Here is a 24,401-nt window from a genome sequence, read left to right as displayed (position 1 = left end):
AGGTGGAAAAGTAATTAAAATCTGATTTGCAGTCATAATAGAGAGCGAGGATGATGAAAAGTCTATATAATGAGATAGAAATATGAAATATACTTCAATTAAAGAGAGCAATGTTAGAATTGAAGAGAACAGGGCAGAGTAACGTCATTAAAAGCGAAAATTAGACTTTTCACCCTGGAACCATTCAGCGTTATTCAATCTGAAGGCAGCCTTTTCCTCCACAAGTGTTTTTCAACATTCTGAAATAGAAACTTCACAGGCCACTGCACTCAAATTGGAGGATTATGATTCAGTTTTTATTACCGTTCCATGGGTAATTTGTGATTCTATGTCAAAGTTGGACTTTTTTATTAGTCGTTCTATAAATAAATTGCTTTATTGGGAGGCCCCAACATTCCCCAGAACACCCACGAGTATGTCTATCCCAACAAGATGCACAAAAAGTGCCAAGGACCCTTGCGAGGAATTGTACATTAAGTTAGCCATTATGGTTAAAAGTAGAGATATCCTCGAGCCTATCAAGTGATCAGAAATCAAGCCCGATGACGTAATTTTCAGGGGATTGGATTTGGGTAAAAAAAAAGATAGGGTTTTGACAATTATTTTTTTATTTGTAAGTATTAACTAATTGATGGCGATATACGTCAAATCCATTTTGACTAGGAGGGTTGGTAGCGAACACACACCTGCTATCAGCCCTCCTTGATGATGATTATTGGTTACAATTAAAATTTGGACATACAAAATATGGAAACACATCTGTAATAAACGTTGTAAAACGTTAGCATTGCAACATTGAGGCTCATGGATAAAAGACAAAGTACTAACCACTTTAGCCTTCTATAAAATATTGAGAGTCTTCGCCAAAACGCAAAATTACGGTTAAAAGGTGACAATTGCAACATACATTTGCAAACGTAAAAACTCGACTTGCATGATGAAGAGAGAAGTGTACTTTTTTACGGAGTGTAAAGCTTACAGTTAGGGGTTTAGCAAACGTATTTCCTGTGAACATTTCAAAATACCAGCACGTCATGTTTAACAAATAAATAACGATATCTGGCGTTAATCTCTCATACTTCAGATTCTACACTTGCTTCAAAATGGCACCCTTTGTGAAAAATCTGATTGGCAATTAATAATTTGGCTTCAATTTGCTAACATGTGCCCTTTGCAGAACAAGGTGACTGACATTTTGGATCAAATACTGTGCAAACACTTTTGATGGCCTAATTAGAAGAGAACAAAAATGGCATTGGGTTTCTCATCTATTTCATATTCTGCACTTAGCTAGCTTTCAAATGACTCGTTATGCATTGTGTGTGTGTTCTAAATATTTATTATTTTTAATATAGTTTCTGTTTAATTTAAGACTAACAATATTGCATTTGAAGGGGTGATTTATCAGAATGTAGTGTCACTACATTAGTGGTTGAATTGGTTAAAAAAAATGGGCAATAATTTCGTATATCAGCAATAATTTTTGAGGCAATACTATTACTAGCCTACTAAAATTTGTTATCACGATAGGCCGAATTAGGATATTGCAAAAAATGCATATATACAAATTATTTGTTATCACGACAGGCCGAATTAGGATATTGCAAAAAATGCATATATACAAATTATACATTACAAATATATGCAGGTCGTCTCCGATTTACGAACGAGTTCCGTTCCTCTGCTGGCGACGTAACCCGGATTTCCGCGTAAATCGGAATTAAGCCTTTAAATACCTCAAAACACCCTCTAAAAAAATAAATTAAAAAAAAAAAAAAAAAACTATCCAAAAACGTATTATACATCATTGTACTGTCATCGCCAAGACGTTGGAGCTAAGTCCTAGCTAGACAGTGAGCTAAGCCGATATGGCGATACAACGATTATCGATACATTGGTCATGAAATCATTCTTGGGTATTCTACAAACAACTAATAAACAGAAAAACAAACTTCTGCTGTGAATCTGAATGCGTTTATCACTAGTAGACGTTCAATCCGTTTGAAGTGGAAGGGATGGCAGTGAATGAACGAATGTTTATTCACTATGGCCATCAGTGGCAACCAGTGCCATTCAATGAGGTAATTTTGGGCTATTTAAGGTCATTTCCCCGTTGATTTTCAGTTACTTCCTGTTGATTTTGGGGGATTTTATGTGTCATTTCCTGTTTGAGTTACAGATCAGGAAGTGACCAGGAAATGACCCAAATGAATAGGCAGTGACTCAAACTCCACAGGAAATGACCTGTTAATGCCTTGAAAATTGGACAGAATGACTGTGAATGTTCTGCTTTCGAATGAACGAACGTTCCCAGTCTAAATGGATTGGGCGTCGTGCACCGTCAATGCAGCCTCCTTTTTGTTTATTTTTTTTTAGACAGTGACACCTTTTTAAAACATCTCGATTCTTGGCAGGAGCATATCGATAACCTTTTGGGATACATCGTATCACGATATATCTCCATTTTGATATTTTGTCACACCCCTAGTTTGAACGGGAAAAGTCGCATAAAAGCAGACCATTTGAAATCCGATCTAGGTCACTTTCGTATGTGGTTAAAATCCGATCTGGGCCACATTTTTCCAGAATATGGCTGTGGTCTGAACTGTCAAGTCCCTCAAATCGGAATTCATGCACCAATTACTGTACGTCAGCAAAGAGTGAGAAAGACAGGGCGCTACGGTAGCGATGCAGCAGTGCATTAGCGTTAGCGCATAGCTGAATGCGGCTTTTGGGGAAGGGGCGGGGTTGACAACAGTTATAAAAAATATAAAATGGGTTGAGAATAAGCCTGGCTCAGTTTTCTCTCTGCTCCTAATGAGCAATATTTCAAAATTGTTTATGAGGCCGGGAGCAGTGTTGTCATGGATTACTTAAAAAAGTAATTACTGATTACACCTCATAAAAGTAATCTAGCTACTTTACTGATTACTTTATTATCAAAGTAACTAATTACTTTAAAAGTAACTTATCAGTTACTTTTTACCAATGTTCCTCCTTTTGCTGCTTCAACATAAGCATAACAGAAAAATGTCTTCACGTGTAATTGAGTTTTTTACATAAAGCTTAATTTTTGGAGTTAGCGGGGGTTTAATTGGTCGATGGAGTTGATTTCAACCACCATCGACTCGCCCTAGCTTAGCCATTCTGGAGCTCTAAAACTAACAAATAACTGACAAACTGCACGAAATTTGTTTAAATCAACTCCAACGACTAATTAAACCCCCGCTAACTCCAAAATTAAGCTTAATGTCAAAAATTCTGAACTTCCCCTTTGAAATAAAGACCTAGCCGTTAAAATGTTGTCTATAAAAGTTTTAAAGCAACAAAACAAACAACAAAAATTAATGAAATGAACAAAAATCCTACAACGTATAGTTTTCATAATTAGTCAAAATCATTTTTTGAACAGATCATGTGATTAGCACCTTGGACACTATCCTTTGCTTTGCTAAGCCAAAACTACACCGGCAAGATGGATATTTAGAATTTCTTTAAACCTAAGCTTTCAAACGCTACCAACAACAACTTGAACAGTTGATTGAACCCGAACAGTGTCAAGATGTGCGTAGGCTATACTGTATATACAGTATTGGCCAAAAGTTTGGAGACACCTCAAAGGTGGATACTTTGAAGAATGTAGAATATAAAACCTGTTTTCAGTTATTTCATTTTAGTTTTGATGTTTTATGTGAGAATTTACAATAGTAGTGAAAATATATAAAACGCAAAAATGATGAAGTGTGTCCAAACTTTTGACTTTTGTTTCAGAGTCTTCAACATGCTTTTCCCCCAGTCCCACAAATGTAAAACTCCACCTATGATTACAAACTCTAACTATAAAATTTATATAATTACACATATTATAAAGGCTGGTTACAAACTGTAGAAGTGCTGGCTGTCTCGTTACCTGTCGGCTTTGTTTCGAGTTTTTTTTTCGCGTTGTGCTGTAATTCCAAGTGCTTCCTTGTTGAATTGGATGTCGAGTTTTTAGCAGGCGACAGTCTTTCTGAGCCAGCGCAGAGTTTGCAACGCACGGAGATATTTTTGTCATTTTTACTGGACGGATATGTGAAGTAATGGCTGTATCTCCAGTGAGCAAATGCAGCTGTTTGTTGTATCTCTCTGGCTCCTTTACTGTTAGCATCCTGATAGGTAGCCAGGCTATGTTGTTGACCGACGTGGCAGCCAGCGCCCACACAGCATGGTAATACACGTGAACTTTTTTTTTTTTTCCCCGATGACAAAACGTGAGAGGTGATGTCACTCCCAAACTCAAGAGCAGTATTTTCTATTCAAATGCTCTTCGTACGTGACTACAGTATTCTTCATTCTACATACAGTATGAGGCAACAACAAAATAGTAACGCACAGGCACTGAGGAAACTAACTTTGATCAGATTACTTGCTTGGAAAAATGAACGCGTTAGATTGCTCGTAACTGAAAGAAAGCAATCAGATTACAGTAACCGTTACAACACTGGCCGGGAGTCAGGTCAAACTGTATCTGTGTGCGTCATGTGTAGTCATTTGTTCTGATGCTACTGCGCATGCGGGTCAGTTTGCTCAGCACAAATCAGACTGCGAATTCTTGCCCATGCGTAATACTTGAATAGGCACAATGGATAAAGGCACTCTGAACAGGCACGCCAAAAAAAAAAAAAAAAAAAAAACATGACAAAAGTTTTACAAACTGACCCAAATTCACAGAACAAAGCATTCCGTTGACGAGCAAATCCGCCATATTGTTCCATAGCAGATACTCTGGACAAAATACTTATTCCTATTAGGTAATCTACATAAATGAGCCCCAATCTGAAGAAAGTATGCTAGACAGATGCGTAATTGCGATTAATGTGGGCAATTAATGTGGGTGGAACATAAAATCAAACTTTGATGATTGTTTTGAGGATTTGCCAGCAAAAAGGGGCCACGAGGGCCTCGTTCACTGCTGCTTGCAGCTGGAGTTTGAATTGTTTTATTTTTCAAAAGTGTGTTTCCGCAGTTGTTTAACGAGTACTTTCAGGGCCCATTGTGGCTTGTTTCTTCCTTTAACAGGTAGATTAACCGGCAATGCTGTCCACATTTTTATGTTCGGTGTTACTTGCGGTTTTTCTGTAGGTTTTCTGAAGTATTTGCCGGAAACTGTATCTATTTGCAGTTTTTGTACACCCTAAATGGCACATCTGGCCACAAAATGCCTCTAAAATTGTAATTGGTGTCTAAAAATAATTTCGATCGAAACATTCTGAAAATAGTTAATAGATTTTGACCATTGTAGATGTTTTTTCGATACAACTAACCCTACTTTTGAGCTTGCAGCACAAAACAGCACATACGTAGCACTAACAAACAGCACCATTGCGGTTTCATTCCGCCCTCGATGGGCGGGCTGCATGTCGTCATCACTAAAATTAAAAGTTGTATATCTACAAAATTGCTGCAGCACAGGCGAAATTTTTAACAGCACAAATCAAAGGAGCACAAACGATTGAAACAATTTTTAGCCGGATTAGATCAAAATAGGGGGCTGGTTGACCTCAGATTGACCTGTAAAAGATTTGTAAGTATCTGAAAAATGACTTTTTACAGCACAAACTAGCCCAAACATACCACAAATGATTGCCATAATTTTATAAAAATTTGCGTCTGATGGGGGTACAACTTCACAGAGGTTTTTGTCTACTTCGTCTGAGTCTCTATTCGGAACAGATTCAATTGAGAGCAGCATATCTCAATACAGAGTCGAACCCGGCATCAATTCAGAGTGCAGTTTATTAGAGGTTCACTCAAAGTGTGACATTTGTATATGCTACAAATGTATATATTACTTTATATGCTACCTAGCTATCAATAGAGTTACAAGCTCATTATCACTTCATTTACCAAGGGGACGCCAAGTATAGGGCTGTAGACAGGAAGATCAAAGTCAGGAGAAATTTGCATCGATATTGGATAGTTATGTGCGATACAAATCTAGCATTTTATAGATGATATCGATATTAAAGCCCTCCCAACGCCGTCAATGAGCACAACATCCTGTCGACGGTTAAAGACGAGTTAAAATATATACATACATATATATACATACATATATATATATACATATACACAGTGGGGCAAATAAGTATTTAGTCCACCACTAATTGTGCAAGTTCTCCCACTTGAAAATATTACAGAGGCCAATTGTCAACATGGGAAATCCTCAACCATGAGAGACAGAATGTGGGGGAAAAAAACAGAAAATCACATTGTTTGATTTTTAAAGATTTGCAAATCATGGTCTTTATCTTGATCAATACCAAAAGTTCATCTCAATACTTTGTTATGTACCATTTGTTGGCAATAACGGAGGCCAAACATTTTCTCTAACTCTTCACAAGCTTTTCACACACTGTTGCTGGTATTTTGGCCCCATTCCTCCATGGAGATCTCCTCTAGAGCAGTGATGTTTTGGGGCTGTCGTTGGGCAACAAGGACTTTCAACTCCCTCCACAGATTTTCTGTGGGGTTGAGATCTGGAGACTGGCTAGGCCACTCCAGGACATTGAAATGCTTCTTACGAAGCCACTCCTTTGTTGCCCCGGCTGTGTGCTTGGGATCATTGTCATGCTGAAAGAACCAGCCACGTCTCATCTTCAATGCCCTCTCTGATGGAAGGAGATTTTCACTCAAAATCTCTCGATACATGGCCCCATTTATTCTTTCCTTTACACAGATCAGTCGTCCTGGTCCCTTTGCAGAAAAACAGCCCCAAAACATGATGTTTCCACCCCCATGCTTCACAGTGGGTATGGTGTTCTTCGGATGTAATTCAGTATTCTTTCTCCTCCAAACACGAGAACCTGTGTTTCTACCAAAAAGTTCTATTTTGGTTTCATCTGACCATAACACATTTTCCCAGTCCTCTTCTGGATCATCCAAATGTGCCAATACTTTTGACCAGCAGTGTAATAAAAAAAAAAAAAGTAGTAAAAAATGTATTAGACTAGTCAACTAATCGTTAAAAAAGTCTGCAGACTAATTGGAAGTAAATTAATTGTTTGGGAAAGGCCTAATCAATATGCCACGATATTAAAAATTTTGTATTATTTGGTGAAATATTTACTAACACAACATTATTGACTGCCCCCCCCACACACAATTTATTTTTTAATTTACATTAACCTGACCTGCCACAAATATTAAATGTAGTGCAGCAACTATAACTACACATACAGTTCAAGTGCCATTCAGTGGGGAAATCGGCACTAATGTTTTTTTTTTTAACAATAACGGCTGCTGCCCCTAGGCACTTATCAACACTTTAAACATGGAACAATTTCACGACACTCAAAGCAAACACATGATGCTTCTTTACGACTGAATCAACCGAGGATGAAAAAACCTTCTGCCGCGTTACTGTAATACGCGTCATAATCAGCGCGTGGAAAGGTAAGCAAAAGATAGCAATCTGGCAATAAGACTGGAATGTGAAGACCGCTAACTGTCTGATAATAATAATTGGATTCAGTGATACCTTAGCACACTTGACTCTACCCCAGAATTGCAGTGTACACACCTTTGATCAAAGCCCGCCTGTGTTGCCCGCACGCTAATTCGTATTAATGTGCCGCATGGATAGTCTCTTTGATAACAGCACAGCCCGGATTGCGCTCCAAAATAAATAGCTTGGATAACCCTGCTAACATCTTCCATGCCGTGTACACGGCTTTTTTCGCAAAGTAACTTAACTCGAAACACACAGGCCAGAACTTGAACACAATTTCTTATCTTTTTTAAACATCATATGTTCTACTGAACAGCTTGGGTAGGATATCAAAGAGCAGAATGTAGAAATGCTGAATACTTGCAGTAACGTGGTTACTCATCTTGCTGGTTATTCAGAAGGACCCAAAAGTTACACAATAAAAATAAAATGACTAGATATAATCTAATCTAGTACTGCAAGGATTAATCGATTAACTCTAGTATTCGATTAGAAAAAAAATATTCGAATTAAATTTAACTGCTTCGAGTATTCGTTTAATTAAAGTGGTGTTGTAATGGTTTGTTTTGAAAGTGTTTGGATTTAGTTTAATTGATTTGAGTGGATACACTGCCCTCTAGTCAGCCTCATTTCACGTGACTAAATCCAGCTGCTCCTTGTTAAGACCAACATAAGCTAAGTTTTTGTTTGAGCTAATGTTTTTTAATGCATTCGTAAAGTAGTTTTTAGGTGTATTTAGCCGTTTTTTTTTTTTTTGTGGGAATATGCGTCTGAACCATTTGTTAAGAGCATTGTGTAAAAAAATAAATAAATAAATAAAAATAAAAAATTAGCGTTTTATAGCATTTAAGCTAGCAGCCTTTTGCTATGTAAGTTAGCCAAATGTTCTTTTGTTGTACAAAAAAATAAAATAAAAATAAAAAATTAGCGTTTTATAGCATTTAAGCTAGCGGACTTTTGCTATGCAAGTTAGCCAAATGTTCTTTTGTTGTACATAGATCCTCATTTTTTTGTTTTATTATACCGTTTGAGGCTCAGCTCAGGTATTTTAATTTTTTATGTTCTTTATCCAATTACTCGATTAATCAAACTAACTAGCACATCGGTTAATCGACTACTAAAATAATCGATAGCTGTACAAAAAATAAAATAAAAATTAGCGTTTTATAGCATTTAAGCTAGCGGCCTTTTGCTATGCAAGTTAGCCAAATGTTCTTTTGTTGTACATAGATCCTCATTTTTTTGTTTTACTATACCGTTTGAGGCTCAGCTCAGGTATTTTAATTTTTTATGTTCCTTATCCAATTACTCGATTAATCAAACTAACTAGAACATCGGTTAATCGACTACTAAAATAATCGATAGCTGTGCAAAAAATAATATAAAAACAAAAAATTAGCGTTATATAGCATTTAAGCTAGTGGTGTTTTGCTATGTAACTTAGCCAAATGTTCTTTTGTTGTACATAGATCCTCATTTTTTTTGTTTTATTATACCGTTTGAGGCTCAGCTCAGGTATTTTAATTTTTATGTTCCTTATCCAATTACTCGATTAATCAAACTAACTAGCACATCGGTTAATCGACTACTAAAATAATCGATAGCTGTACAAAAAATAAAATAAAAATAAAAAATTAGCGTTTTATAGCATTTAAGCTAGTGGCCTTTTGCTATGTAAGTTAGCCAAATGTTCTTTTGTTGTACATAGATCCTCATTTATTATTATTATTATTATTTTTTTAATACCGTTTGAGGCTCAGCTCAGGTATTTTAATTTTTTATGTTCCTTATCAGATTACTCGATTAATCGAACTAACTAGCACATCGATTAATCGACTACTAAAATAATGGATAGCTGCAGCCCTAATCCAATCTAATCATTAATAACAGCTAGGGCAGCAGCTATCGATTATTTCAGTAACTGATTAATCGATGAACTACTTAGTTCGAATAATCGGATAAGGATCATAAAAAATGAAAAACCTGAGCTGAGCCTCAAACGGTATTAAAAAGAGGATCAGCTCAGGTATTTTAATTTTGTATGTTCCTTATCCGATTAATCGAACCAACTAGCACATCGATTAATCGACTACTAAAATAATCGATAGCTGCAGCCCTAATCTAATCATTAATAATAACTAGGGCAGCAGCTATTGATTATTTTAGTAGTTGATTAATCAATGAACTACTTAGTTCGAATAATTGGATAAGGATCATAAAAAATTAAAAACCTGAGGTGAGCTTCAAACGGTAGAAAATATAAATAATTGAGGATCTCAGTAAAACAAAAGAACAATTGGCTAACTTACGTAGCAAAAGTCCGCTAACTTTTTTTTTTTTTTTTTTTTTTACAATGCTCTTAATAAACGGTTCAAACACATATTCCCACGAAAAACCAGCTAAATATACATATAAACTAAATTACGAATGCATTAAAAAAACATCTCAAACACAAACTGAGCTTATGTTGGTCTTAACAAGGAGCAGCTGGAATTAGCTGTGAATTGAGTTATGTCATACTCACTGTCGCCACTAGAGGGCAGTGTATCCACCCAAATCAATAAAACTAAATGCAAACACTCTCAAAACAAACCATTACAACGCCACTTCAATTAAACGAATACTGGAAGCAGAAAAATTTAATTTGAATCCTTTTCCTCATCGAAATTACTCGAGTTAATCAACTAATCATTGCAGCACTAACCATAACCGACACTTTCTTCTTCTTTCGGTGTCATTCTCCATCCTACTGCGCTCATATCTCCCATTTCCACATCCATTTACCTCTGTCTTTTGCCTGCTAGCTCCGTCCTCAACACCCTTTTACCACCTCTCCTCAGGATTTGCTCAAACCATGAAAGTCTGCTCTCTCTAACTTTGTCTTCAAAACATCTCACCTTGGCTATTCCTCTGATTAAATCATTTTTGATCCTATCCAACATGGTCACTCCAGCTCAGCTTTCTTTCTTCTTTTTAGCGGCATAGTCTCTAATCCCCACACCATGACTGGCCTCAACACTGTCTTAGAAATTGTGCCCTTCATTCTAGCAGACTCTTGTCACATAAAAAAAAAAAAACCTGACACCTTCCTTCACCTGTTCCAGTCTACTTGGATCCTTTTCTTAGGTTTCACCTTCTTCACCACAAAATTGTTTAATTGAAATAAACACAAAGACTGGTTTTAAAGATATATAGAGAGACGTTCCAAGTAAACCTGTCGTGATATCTCATAAGTCAAATTATCGCACGGTAAATTCAAATAAGGGCTGTAATTTTCCCGACTGCGATTTATCGCCGCGTGCATGCATTCATACGTTTGTCCGTGCGTGTGCTGTGTGCACTCGGCACACGCGCATGTTGATTGCATATGATACTCCAGTAGCTTTCACAGATGACCATAGACACACCGTAGAACTAGAGTTCAGACATACAAAATAAGGAAACACCTCTATATTAAACATTATAAAACGTTAGCATTGCTACATTGAGGCTAATGGAAAAAAGATAATGTACTAACCACATTAGCCTGCTATAAAACATTGACAGTCTTCCCCACAACGCAAAATTGCGGTTAAAAGGTGACACTTCAAACATGAACACTCGCTGGATTAAAGAAGAAAAAAAAATCTAACTTATACCACATGCATGACACAAGCGAAGTGCACTTTGTTTTTGTTACTTTTTACTAAGTGTAAAGCTTACAGTTAGTGGATTAGCAAACGTACTTCCGGTGGACATTTGAAATTAAAAGTTCAGATTTTTGGAGGCAATCGCATATACTTCAGATTGTACTCTCAGAATAAATTTAACGTGGCACCCATTATGAAAAATCTGACTGGCAATGATGATATGATGTAATAAATGATAATTTGGCAACAAATTTGTCACATGCACACTTTGCAGGACAAGATGGAAAACATTTTGGATAAAACTAACACTTTTAATGGGCTCCAATTGGTAGACAACAAAAATGACATTGGGTTTCTCACCTATTTCATTTTCTGCACCAAACTAGCTTTGAAATGACTCATTATGCATCGTTTTTGTTTCAGTATTTATAAATTCTAATATAGTTTGTGTTTTTTTTAAGAATAACAATTTAATGCATTTGAATCTGATTTATTAGGATGTATTGTCACTACATTTGTGGTTGAATAGATTGGAAAAAAAAACAGGCAATAATATCGCATATTGGCAATAATTATGAGACAATATATCGCCTACTAAAATTTGTAATTGTGACAGGCCTGGTTCCAATCACATATTTATGCGTTTGAGTGACAAAAAAAATAAAAGGCAAAAGACTCATAAACCTATTTTTCTTTTTTTGCAAATCATTTGTGAAGCACAAAATAAGACACATTACTTTTAAATATTTAGTTTTACATAAACAAACCTTTATAAACCTAGGGGTGTGACAATATATCGAAAAGGTGATATATCTCGATTAGGGCTGTCAAAATTATCGCGTTAACGCGTGGTAATTAATTTTTTTAATTAATCACGTTAAAATATTTGATGCAATTACCGCACATGTCCCGCTCAGCATTCTGCCTTTTGGTAGTTTTACAGCAAGGTTTTTTGTGCTGTCTAACAGCGAACTCTTGTGGTCGCTTTGCGACATGGTTTATTGCTTTCTTGCCAGTTCAATATGGCTGCACGACGTCTCGGGCTGACGCCTACATTGTAATGTTGTGCTTATATGATCCTTGGACAAGATTTGTCCGTAAGTATGGTTGTTGTAAAGAACGTACATATTATGTTAGTAAGCGAAATGTTATATTTTTTTGTATGAGACGCTTTTTGTTTATGTTTAGTGAACCTGTATAGCGTGCTAAGCTAACGTTGTTGCTAATGCAATGCTTGTGTACTTTTTTTTTTTGTAGTTTCACTACGGTCTAAAGAGGACAATGGTTTGAGGCCATTTTATTAATAAATCAGATGAAAAAGGAAGAAGTCTGATTATTAAGGCGTCGTTCACTAGCTGTCTAGCTTTGGAAAAAGTAGACGCTTCGGAGTGAGGACAGCATAGACAGATTTAAATGACAGTAGAGTGAAATGCCCACTACAGTCCTTATGTAGCGTATGTTGAATGTATATATCCATCTTGTGTCTTATCTTTACATTCCAACAAATTATTTTACAGAATATATATATAATTTACAGAAAAATATGGCATATTTTATAGATGGTTTGAATTGCGATTAATTGCGATTAATTACGATTAATTAATCTTTAAGCTGTAATTAACTCGATTAAAAATTTTAATCGTTTGACAGCCCTAATCTCGATACATTGTAGTCCAAAAGGTTATGAATATGCTCCCACCAAGAATCAATACATCATTTTGAAAAGGTCTTGCAGTTTAACTAGACATGTGCTGATTGCTGGTTTCAAGGTATACCATGGTATGAAAACGTCACAGTTTCAAAATCGCAAAAATTTTCTGTCAGACCGTCCCTAAGGCAGCCATCTAGTTATTGCTTAAAAATTAGAATGAAGTACATTTAAAAAAACATATTTTAACCTTCTTCCGATCCTCTAAAGATAACATGATGGGGCCCGATTTCCGATCACGCAATTGGATCAGGGACATCCTTATTAATGTTCTATTCACAAATGGGCTGTCGAAAAGTAAAGTGACTTCCCGTCAGTTTTTTATGACGCCTCACATCAACGGCGTGATTGCAGCGCTGGCTAATGTCACAGCAAACCTCAGCTAGAACGTCGTGTAGCAGCAGGCTACTCAGCAATGCATTGCTTCTCTCTCTCTCTCTCCACCGCGCAGCAACCTAATTTTTCAACGTAATTACAAGTGACAAGTATAAAGACGGCTAGATCGCAATAGAGCAACGTACACCAGCTCTATAACTGTACAACTGCAGCAGCGGCTGACCCAGCAAAGAACTGCATTGCACATTCTTGTGGTATTTCAAAATAAAATCAAATAAATACAGATTTATCTATTAAATCATTTTAAATGTTTTATATAAGAATACACTTTAGGTTTAAAAAGAGCTAACATGAAGAAATATAAAATTAAAAATAGATGAAATACAATTTAAAAAAAACTGAGAGTCATACAAAACAAGTTCAATATATAGAAATAAAATATATAAAAATATAAGGAAAATAAAAAATGACTACAAGTAAATCAAATTAAATCCAACTACCGTATTTTTTGTACTATGAATCGCACTTTTTTTTTTTTTTTAAACTCCAAAGTTTGGCCGGGGGTGTGACTTATGTGTAAAATTTAGGGCTGTCAAACGATTAAAAATTTTAATCGAATTAATCACAGCTTAAAAATTAATTAATCGGAATTAATCGCAATTCAAACTATCTCTAAAATATGCCACATTTTTCTGTAAATTATTGTTGGAATGGAAAGACGGATATATACATTCAACATACTGTACATAAGTACTGTATTTGTTTATTATAACAATAAATCCACAAGATGGCACTAACATTGTTAACATTCTTTCTGTGAAAAGGATCCACGGGTAGAAGGACTTGTAATTCTAAAAGGATAAATGTGACTTTGTATATTTTGACCATCTAGTGTATTTGTTGAGCTTTCAGTAAATAATACTGTAGTGACTTAACTGTTCTGCCCAAATGTATGATGAGAAGTAGGGCAACCTTGACTGTGTGTGGTGGCTGCAAATGATACATCTTCTCTGCGTTGGGTACAATACAGGGTGTTAAGAAAATGATCAACTCCTGTCAATCTTGCCCATGTCGCTCCCCACAATATTTATAGTTGAGGGAGGGATGTCAAAGCTTTTGCCAACTAAAAGCACGGCCCCAATGAATGCTTGTATCTACTCCATTCACTTGATGCTGCCTCTTAACTCTGTATATAAGTAAAACGGCGCATTTGTAGTCTATTTGCGGCAATGCATGAGTGAGTCGTTCCGCGCATGCGTTACTTGCGTTAAATATTTTAACGCGATTAATTTAAAAAAACGCCCGTTAACGGGATAAATTTGACAGCCCTAGTGAAATTATTAACACAATACAGTAGTACCTCCACTTACAAACATCTGTACATACAGATTTTTCAGGTTAAGACATGCCTCAACGAGAAAATATTGCCTCTTGTTACGAAAAAAAAAAATCAGGATACAAAAGGCAAAGTATGGCTGGTACTAGCAGCTCCCAGAGTTTACTGAACGTAACATACTTATGGCTCCTCTGCCATTGGCTATTTCCTAGCATTCCTGGCAACCAATTGGCGAAGACAGATCTCTACTGTATGTGTGTGTGTGTACTTTTATTCTTTATTCTATGTTTTTTACATTATGCAGAACTCTTATTTTATGCTTATTGTGCAATAATCAAATTGTAACATGTATTTGTTACATGTTTTGATGCATTTTTATGCATTATAAAAGATTATGTCTAAATTTTGGGGAGCTTGCAAAGGATAGGACATTTACATGGAAAAAACGTCTCTACTTACAGAATTTTCAGGTTACGAAACTACTTCCAGAACCAATTATTTTCCTAAGTCGAGTTACAACCGTCCTCCCGTTTCCATGTTATTTCCACTCTAAACCACAAGAGGGCGGTCAAGGCATCTGTTTCAACATTAAAATTGTGACTTGTACCGCTGTGCAAACTTTACAGTATATCTTTTAGGGCTGTCAAAATTAACGCGCTAACGGGCGGTAATGAATTTTTTAAATTAATCACGTTAAAATATTTAACGCATACGCGGAATGACCCGCTCATTCATTGCCTCAAACAGATTACAATGATGCACTTGAGAGCTAAGAGGCAGAGAAAGGTGTCTTGTTTTGTGCATTTTCTTAACAAAGGTATACCACATGTGACGTGCTGGCACTTTGTTTCTTTATTAGCACATTCAGCTTCAACATTAACACAGCTTACGGCTCTCGGCAGGCTGTAACTTTAACTCGCTTCTGCATCATTTGAGTAAACAGCATTGGGGCCGCGTGCACCTCAAGGTACCTCGGATAATTCTATATCAGAACATTACAAAAGGCGAGTGGACACAGGCGTTCATTGGCCCGTGACGTTTATTGGCATACGCTTCGGCAACTCCTTCACAACAAACATGAGTATCTTTTAGTGAAAGCACAACAAAAATAATCTCTCAAAAAAAATATTTTTCACAAAAAGAAAAGCACTTCAATCTGTATTAATGAGGCCCTATTCTCACACAGTTAAAGAACAGTACAAAGAGAACTGGCATTCCCAATCAAAATAGCTATGCAACATACACAAAAAAACGTACTCCGACTTTGGTGAAACACTATTCAAACAGTTCGTTTGGTTCAACAAATACACTGGATGGCAATATTTATAATATTTATTCACAATATACAAACTATCAGAGGTCAAGTACGTTGTGAAGCCAGCACTCAAATAACGTGAATCACAATGGATGGACCAGTAAACAGGAAACTACAGCGTCAGTCGAGGGACAAAACACACTATTTGGCTTGATTTCTAAGTTCATTTAAAACTCGCCATTGACACCTTGTGGTGTATTTAGTGTATCTAGTTTATTTTTTGATTGAAAAAAGTTTTATTAAAATGAAAAGAGGGGTTAAGAGGGGTTTTAATATAAAATTAGCATAACTTGTACTAACATTTATCATGTAAGAACTACAAGTCTTTCATGTGGATCCCTTTAACAGAAAGAATGTTAATAAGGTTAATGCCATCTTGTGGATCTATTGTTATAATAAACAAATACAGTACTTATGTACAGTATATTGAATGTATATATCCGTCTTATCTTTCCATTCCAACAATAATTTACGGAAAAATATGCATATTTTAAGAGATGGTTTGAATTGCGATTAATTATTTTTAAGCTGTGATTAACTCGATTAAAAATTTTAATCGTTTGACAGCCCTAATTTTTTTTCATCTTCATTGCACATTCCTAGGCTGGTGCAACTTATAATCAGATCTGACCCATAGTCCGAAAAACAAAGTACACAACAAATATACATTGATTTATTTTTTATTTTAAAATACCGTATGTTGTGCCATATGGGGAACATAAGATTTGAATATTTAAAAAAAAAAAAAAAAAAAATCGTCTTGAGTTAAGGTTACAAAACCGTTAATTAAAGTTAATTTTTTTTTAAAATAACATTTAACTTACCGTAATTTTCGCACTATGAGGCTGCAGCTGTCCTCACAGTATTATGGGATATTTACACCAAAAGATTATAATGGGTAATACCTTATTTGAAAGCGGCATCATAACACTGTCATAAGACGAAATGAACCACCATGAAGCTTTGAATGAATTGGCTGCATAGCTTCATTGCATGGTGAAACTTCATTTGGCCATCACTGCTCCCTTAGGATAGACAATCAACAACTGCTGCCACCTGCTGTCAACACTGTTGTCGTCCAACATGCCTCCCAGCATGCATTGTGGCGCTCCAGATGTACATGACAATTAAAATTCATGTTCTGTGCTAATTATTTCTTCAGTTTCTGTTCCAGTTGTTTCATAAATTGTTAGTTATGGTAATTGGTGACACTTTAACAGTGCCGCAATAAGACTGACTTATAAAGCTGTTGTCAAATAAAGGGTTAACAATTAGCGCCTTGAAAGGTGGAAAAGCGCTATATAAGTGTAACACCATTAACACCATTAACCATTAACCCAGAAAAATCAACAAATAAGCCGCACTGGACTATAAGCCGCAAGAGGAAAAATAGCGGTTTATAGTCCAAAAATTACGGTAATATATAAAAATATATAGATGACTAAAATACAATCAATTAAAATACAACAATAAATAAATAAATACACACCAAAAAAATGAATAAACATAAAAAGCACTAAGAACATATTCAAGTAGGAAATACCTGGCAATAGAGGGGTTTTTTTTGGGGGGGGGGGGGGGGGGGGGTCATATAAACATTTTTTGAAAACAAAACTTTTGAAGACATATATCAGAGATTTTTAATTTACTGAATTAAATAACTTTCAGAGAAGACATTCCAGAGTGCACACAGCGACAAAAAAAGCCAGGTCGTAGTTTCAATTCCCAGTTCTCTGGAATAATCAGAGAAAAGGTCTACATTGAAGGACAATTTCATGCAATTGACTACTGCAGCATTGTCTTTGCGCTTTGCAGGTATCGTGAATACCCCTCTATTCTTACTAAACTTGGGCTTGGGTTTTATTGCAATGCTGACACAAATCTACTGTATGTTTTTTCTTGGTTGGTTTGCATCTTGTCTGAAAATTTGATTATTTGGAGTTTTCTGCAACGAAACGTCACTATTAACAATCTACTCCATTTACGGCGGCCAACACTCAACACACACCAATTACTCTTTGTCTCGGTGGCCATTGGTGTGCTAAGCACTTCAATCCGTCTCTGTCTGGCAGGCGTGTGACGTCAAAGCCACACCATTCATCAAAGTCCACTGAAAAATGCAACACCTCCATTCGCTTGTTTGCATAATCAACCGCCAATGCTATGTTAAGTATGGTGCATGTAGCATATATTGTAATGTATCTATATGTAGTCAATCATTTCAACCATCCTATCTACACTGCATATTGTTTTTTTTTCAGTATTTTTCCTACCTTCTAATAATGTTGGGTATAGTTTCACTGTTGTCCAATGAGATGGTCCGGCTTACAATTGAGGCTCATTTAGGTGAATTCTCAAGTCCCGTGTTTGAGTTCGGCCAAAATGGCTGACTCTGCATTTAATTTTAGGCAAAAAAATGACAAAAAAATGGAAATGTTTGTTTTTGCATTGTACAGTATGTAAACTTCCGGCTTCAACTGTACTTACCATGTCTACACAATGAAAGAATAAAATTATTTAAAATGATTCTATATGTTTCCGTTTTTTGCTGAATCAGCAGTAAAACACAGGTGTTTTGTTTATATGCAGCCATTTCTCCCAGAAAAGTATGTGTACAAATTTGGCCTAATTTATATGTAAAATGGTGCATTAGTGCCATCTGCTGGCTGTTATGTACCATTAAAAAAAATGTCAAGCTCAAACAACAGCATTAGAAAACTTCTCACACCCTACTCTTGAAAAACATAAATGACAAGGTCAGGTAGTCCCGGGTTACGAACGAGTTCCGTTCATACGCTGGCGAGGCCACCTAAATTCCCGCCTAAGTAAGAATTAACCCTTTAAGAAACCCATAAAAACCCTCTAAATCTCAAAATAACCATCCAAAAACATGTATTATACGTCACTGTGCTGTTCCCGCCTAGACGTTGGAGCCGAGCTAGAAAGCAAGCTAAATTCCGAAACAACAATGTGAGACGACTGTGTGGTTTGCAGACTTTATTCAGCTGCTCATGACATTAACACTTGCAGAATAAACTTAAAATAATAATGAAATTACCGTACTGGCCCGAATATAAGATGGCCCTGATTATAAGACGACCCCCTCTTTTTCAAGACTCAAGTCTGAAAAAAAGACTTTTTGAACACCAAATTAATTTTTATACAGAAAATAATTACAGTATATCAGAAACAAATGATTATAACAATATATTTGAGAGAAAAATTATGTTATTTTGCCTCATTCAAATCTTAGTATCGGAACATTTAAATATGTAAACTAAAGTGCAATCGCATTTGTAAATGAATGGCTTCTGGTTTTTTTTTAATGTAAATAAACCAATCTATTGTGACAAAACAACAAAATTGCAATAACTGCATTAACCATCAAAGTGAAGTCTAACTGTAATTGTAGTCTTGAAACAAATCTGAATAAGGAAAAACATTGCAATAAAATAATGCAAACTGGTTAAACTTGAGAGTAGCTGAGATCTATCATGACAGAACTTCGCTTCAATGATATCTGGCGCCATCTAGCGTCGTAAATGGGTATAACGTCTAGACCTTGAATATAAGACGACCCCCACTTTTTCAGTCTTATTTCAATGCAAAAAAAACACCGTCTTATAATCGGGTCAATACGGTAAATCAGTTTCATCTTCAATAACAGCAATTCAAAGTTGCATTTATAACTAGCTGGTGATACAGCAATAATAATCCACACAAACGATACACATGTATCAGTTAGCATCCGCACATCATCAAAAACAATCACATAAACCCGCCCCACCACAACTGAAAACGCACAATAAACAGTACAAAAGGTGTTTTATACAGGTGTTGCCTCTGTGGACGCTTCACACGCAACAAATGTGCACTCAGGCTTGCAGCTGTCATCTTCCCATCCTCCCTCTCACTCGGCTGCGCAACTTCTTCGTGGGAGCAAATGTGCTCTTCTTTGTGCGCACAAATACGTTCATTTTTGTGTGTACATGCACTCTTACTCGAAATTATGTAATTTGGGTATGTCGTAACTAGAGGTGGGAATCTTTGGGCACCTAACGATTCCATTACGATTACGATTCAGAGGCTACGATTTGATTATAAATCGATTATTGATGACCCCCCCCCCCCCCCGCCATTAGCTGATTCTAAAAAAAAAAAAAAAAAAAAAAAAAAAAAGAAAGCCTCGCAGGCTTAAATAAACTACACTATTTCAGTATCAAGTTAACAGTTAAATACAAATAATATACTCAAATCCCCATTCTGTATCAGCAGCTTTAAACTACATTCAATTCATTTAATGTTGTGAATCAGCCGTTAAAGTTGTTAAAATTGCTCCCGTTATTCCATAATTTTCCTTTTGTCTACTTTCGACATGTGAAAGTTTTGAAACTATTTTAAAGATAGATTCAAGTCAATATTTTACCGATTTAGGAGTATTTTAGACAAAAAGTTAATTAGGTTCGCTTGGAAGGTTCGCTACAACAGCCTTGCAGGGAAGTCTACTACTTTAAGATGGCGGCCGTTTACTAACGCCCGCATCTAACTTTTTGAACATGTGCTGCTCACACTACCGAGTCTATAACGCATCTAGTCCTATATAAATATGATATCTACCGTACCATTATGTGGACGTACTTTGTAGCAGCTGTCGGCAGCAGTCAGGTATGATGTTGTTTTTTTATCTCGCAGCATGAGTTGAGCTAGAGCCGTGAGTTGAGCATTGGCATCTCCCGAGGGACCGGGTAATGACAAGCATGATGTTAAGCTACTCTCACTCCGTTCCTCATTGCGTCCAGAAGACCGCGCGTCGCGCGGAGTGTGTTTTACTTCGGCTTTACTTGACATATTTCAATAATCGGAATTTGGATGTTTGTGAATCGTTCTCGAATCTTCCACGGCCGAATCGTGAATAATCTAAGTATCGGAAATTTCGCACACCTCTAGTCGTAACCCAGGGACTCCCTGTATATTCATCGATAGCAAGTTAACGTAGCCTAAAAGAACACTCACAAATGAACAAAAACAAAACATGCTTTGTGGATATAACTAATATCGTCAGGCGCTGACTCCAAATTAGTGCTGAACAATATTGGGGAAAAAACTCACATTGCGACTTTTTGGGGGTTTGCGATATACTGCGATCTTAAAACTAGAAGAATTTTCACCAGATGACTTGAATTGTTTGGGAAGACTTTGGTGGATCACTATAATCCCATTGTAGTCCTTGGTGATGTCCCGATCTGATTACATGATTGGAAATCGGGCCGATCGTGCCATTTTTCAGAGGATCGGAATCGGGTGAAAAGGATCGGGTTATAACAAAATATAATAAATTTATGTTTTACTGATTCGTGCTGGTATAGCGTCTCACCCTCCATCCTGCTAAGCAATGTGACCTGTTTTTCTTGGTCACCAGTGCAGCTGAGGTTTGGGACTTAAAGTTAACTATGATTGACAGGTTTGTAGCTTTGATCTGGCAAGAGACGCTTCAGTAGCTCTACGACAAATGTGTTAATCATCGTTAAGCTTGGTACCCAGTCTGAGGTGTGCTGTGGCAACTCATTCATCGTTTAAGTGAAAGGGCTGTTCTCAGCAGTGTGAGCGTCAAATAAGAAAAAAAAAAAACTTTTTTGTCTGTATCAGATCTGGACTCGGAATCAGCAGATTCTCAAAATCAGGTGACTCGGACTCGGGTGCAAAAATATGCGATCGGGACATACGTAGTATTCATCTAGAACCGTTTAATCGAGGCTAAGGGGGTTCATCTGTGAATGAGGACGATTGATATATATAAAAGGGATCCAGGAAACCATGTCTCTGCACAGTTGCTGGTTTTATGAAGAAAAACAAAAGTTTACATTACAAAAAAAATTTTTTTTTTAATCACACATTCTGTGATGGGACGATTGCACATGCGCACAATGAAAAAAAATATATATATATCTGAACCTTTTGGAATTTCTCACATGTATGCATAAAATCACCATCAAATGTGATTGAAATGCAGACTGATCTGCAGCTACAGGAAGCTTCTGGTTGAAGGCATTGCTGCCAAAGGGGGGCACAAAATATTAAATATGATGGTTCACGTACTTATTTTTCCCCCTTCTGTCATTATTTGCATACTATCCTAATTAAAATATGAAAACGTATAAATGTTTGGGTGGTTTTAGTTAAAGCAGACACTTTTTACATCTGTGTGATTTTGACAAAGACCAGATCACATTTGATGATGATTTTATGCAAAAATGTAAGAAATTCCAAAAGGTTCCGATACTTTTTCATACCACTGTATTGTGCAGGCCTAGTCCAAATTCAGAAACTACATGGGGGAAAAGAAATCATTCAAATTCAGTTTGTCGTGTCAGATGTTTCATAGCAGGGCAATCAAAAACACAACAAAGCATCCCTTCCTTAATGGAGGTAACCGGTATGTTGCACTGATATATACTGAACATACCTCTGCCAAGGAACAAAAATCCAAATTTGGCATAGACTACCATAAACAAAATCAGATATTAGTCTTTGATAAACCACTGACCAAACTGTACATCATTGATGCAACTATAGCCGAGAATAGACCTCCAACAAGGCTTCCAAATTGCACACTTAAAACCCATTTGATCCAACTTGTGCTGATTGGCTAAGTCGCACAAAACCCTGCCAACAATCAAAACAGATAACAACATGACCCTCCTTGGTAGAGGTAACACTATTAGTAGAGTGCACATGGGAGACAAAACAGACAGTCTGCAGTCTCAATAAGGGCCCCCCGGCTAACACACACACTGACACATTTCAATACATTAATGCGCGCATGGTCCCTGACGTACTCTTCCAGAGCTGCAATGCATTTTTAACCTGGTGATTATAACAAGCAGCCTCTAACAAAGAAGTTGGTACCTCGTGTGTAGATTCCCCGACTGGAGACTGAAAGCTCCACTTGTCAGGCGGCGGTGCAGTTCTGCATTGCCTGCCAGCCAGCAGCTCTCCCCGATCCGAACCTTCCTCCTCCTCTTTTTTATCTTCCGACCACGCTGGAAGCCCCCCTCAAAAGGATGAATGTCAACCGGCGTCTGAGCGGGAAGTCACACGGGGTGTCGCGGTAGTTAGCAGGCAAGCCGCTGTCTGCCGCACTCTCACCGCCGCCACCAGCCGCCTCCTCTTCCTCCTTTTCTTTCTCTCTCTCTTAACTCACCCTCTCGTGGGCTACCCCTCTACCACTCCCCTTCCCCACTATCATCACCACCGCCAACAGCACCCCTCCTCCGCCATGTAGACAGGAGTGTTTTTGCACCACTCTATTAGGGATCGCATTACGCCGTCTGACTGGATGGAGAGTCAGGACAACAACAAAAAAATAAAAATAAAAAGAGGAAATTGACACATACAGTGCCCTCCATAATTATTGGCACCCCTGGTTAAGATGTGTTTTTTAGCTTCTAATATATATATTGTTTTTTAATTCAAATAATATGGGGCCTTAATGGGGAAAAAAGAGAAAAATCCAACCTTCAATACAAGTGCATTTATTCAGTGGGGGGAAAAAAATCCTACATAAAGAAAAAAATTATTTGACATCAAATAATGTGTGTCACAATTTTTACCACCCCTGGTGTTAATACTTTGTACAACCCCCTTATGCCAACAAAACAAGGTCTGGGGACTGAGATGGCTATGGGAGGAGCTTGATTTTGTGTCTGGTGAACCATTTCTGTGTAGATTTGGCCACATCTTTAGGGTCATTGTCTTGCTGAAAGACCCAGTGACGACCCATCGTCAGCTTTCGGGCAGAGGGCAACAGATTTTGATTTAAAATGTCCTGGTATTTCAAAGCATTCATGATGCCACGCACCCTAACAAGGTTCCCAGGGCCTTTGGAAGCGAAACAGCCGGGGACGGGCGTGGTGGTTGGTGGTGTGTCCCCTCTTGCCATCCCCGAGGGCCGGTAGATGGGCACGCGGGTGGCCCGTGGGACCACCCTGGATTCCGGGGGGGGCGAGGGCTCCTTTGCTGGGCTGCGGGAGGAGGGATGGGCTGCGCCCCCCCAGGGCCTGCCCTCCCTTCCCGGGCTGGCTGGGTGGGGGCCGAGGCCCTGTGTCGGCGCCCGCGTGGCTTCTCCGCTCGTCTGAGTGGCTGCTGCGTGCCCGGCGGGGCCCGCATGCGGCTGAATGTTATCGGGCGCGCTCGGGCGGGGGGTCCCGTTGCCGGGATTGGTGGCGGGGCGGCGCAGGGTCGGTTGCCAAAGGGCTTACACTCACTCAGGATTCACACGATAGACTTATTGACTCCCCCACCTTCTTCCCCCTCTTTCCCTGGTCAACAGGCCCCCCCCCCAAATGGTGTCAACCGGAAATACATTTAGTTGATGATAGCACCAACATACAGTGGGGAGAACAAGTATTTGATACACTGCCAATGGGTTTTCCCATTGGCAGTGTATCAAATACTTGTTCTCCCCACTGTATAAGTAGTTAGTGTAGTTAGGCATTCAATGTATTTCTTGTTGTTATGTTTCTTCTCTTTCTTCTGTTGTGTTTCTTTTCTTCTGTTCCCCCATAACCCCTTCCTGTTCGCTGTTTTGT

The 24,401-nt window shown here is 37.6% G+C and overlaps 1 protein-coding gene across 2 annotated transcripts in view; it reads right to left on the bottom strand.

The window, feature by feature from the left end:
- si:dkey-237h12.3 (teneurin-3) overlaps positions 1–24,401 on the bottom strand; it is a 649,923-nt gene that overhangs the window by 431,022 nt on the left and 194,500 nt on the right. Inside the window, exon 1 of one of the 2 annotated variants that reach the window (XM_057849310.1) lies at positions 22,720–22,999. The exons of the other annotated variant lie outside the window; for it this stretch is intronic. The gene's annotated coding sequence lies outside the window, so the exon portion shown is untranslated. Of the gene's footprint in view, positions 1–22,719; positions 23,000–24,401 lie in introns of those variants that run through there. 2 annotated transcript variants of the gene reach the window in all.

This window comes from Corythoichthys intestinalis, chromosome 11, assembly GCF_030265065.1.
Source record: "Corythoichthys intestinalis isolate RoL2023-P3 chromosome 11, ASM3026506v1, whole genome shotgun sequence".
Classification (NCBI taxonomy): Eukaryota; Metazoa; Chordata; class Actinopteri; order Syngnathiformes; family Syngnathidae; genus Corythoichthys; species Corythoichthys intestinalis.
Note: the sequence above shows the minus strand (reverse complement) of the source record. Positions and strands in the feature narration are given on the sequence as shown.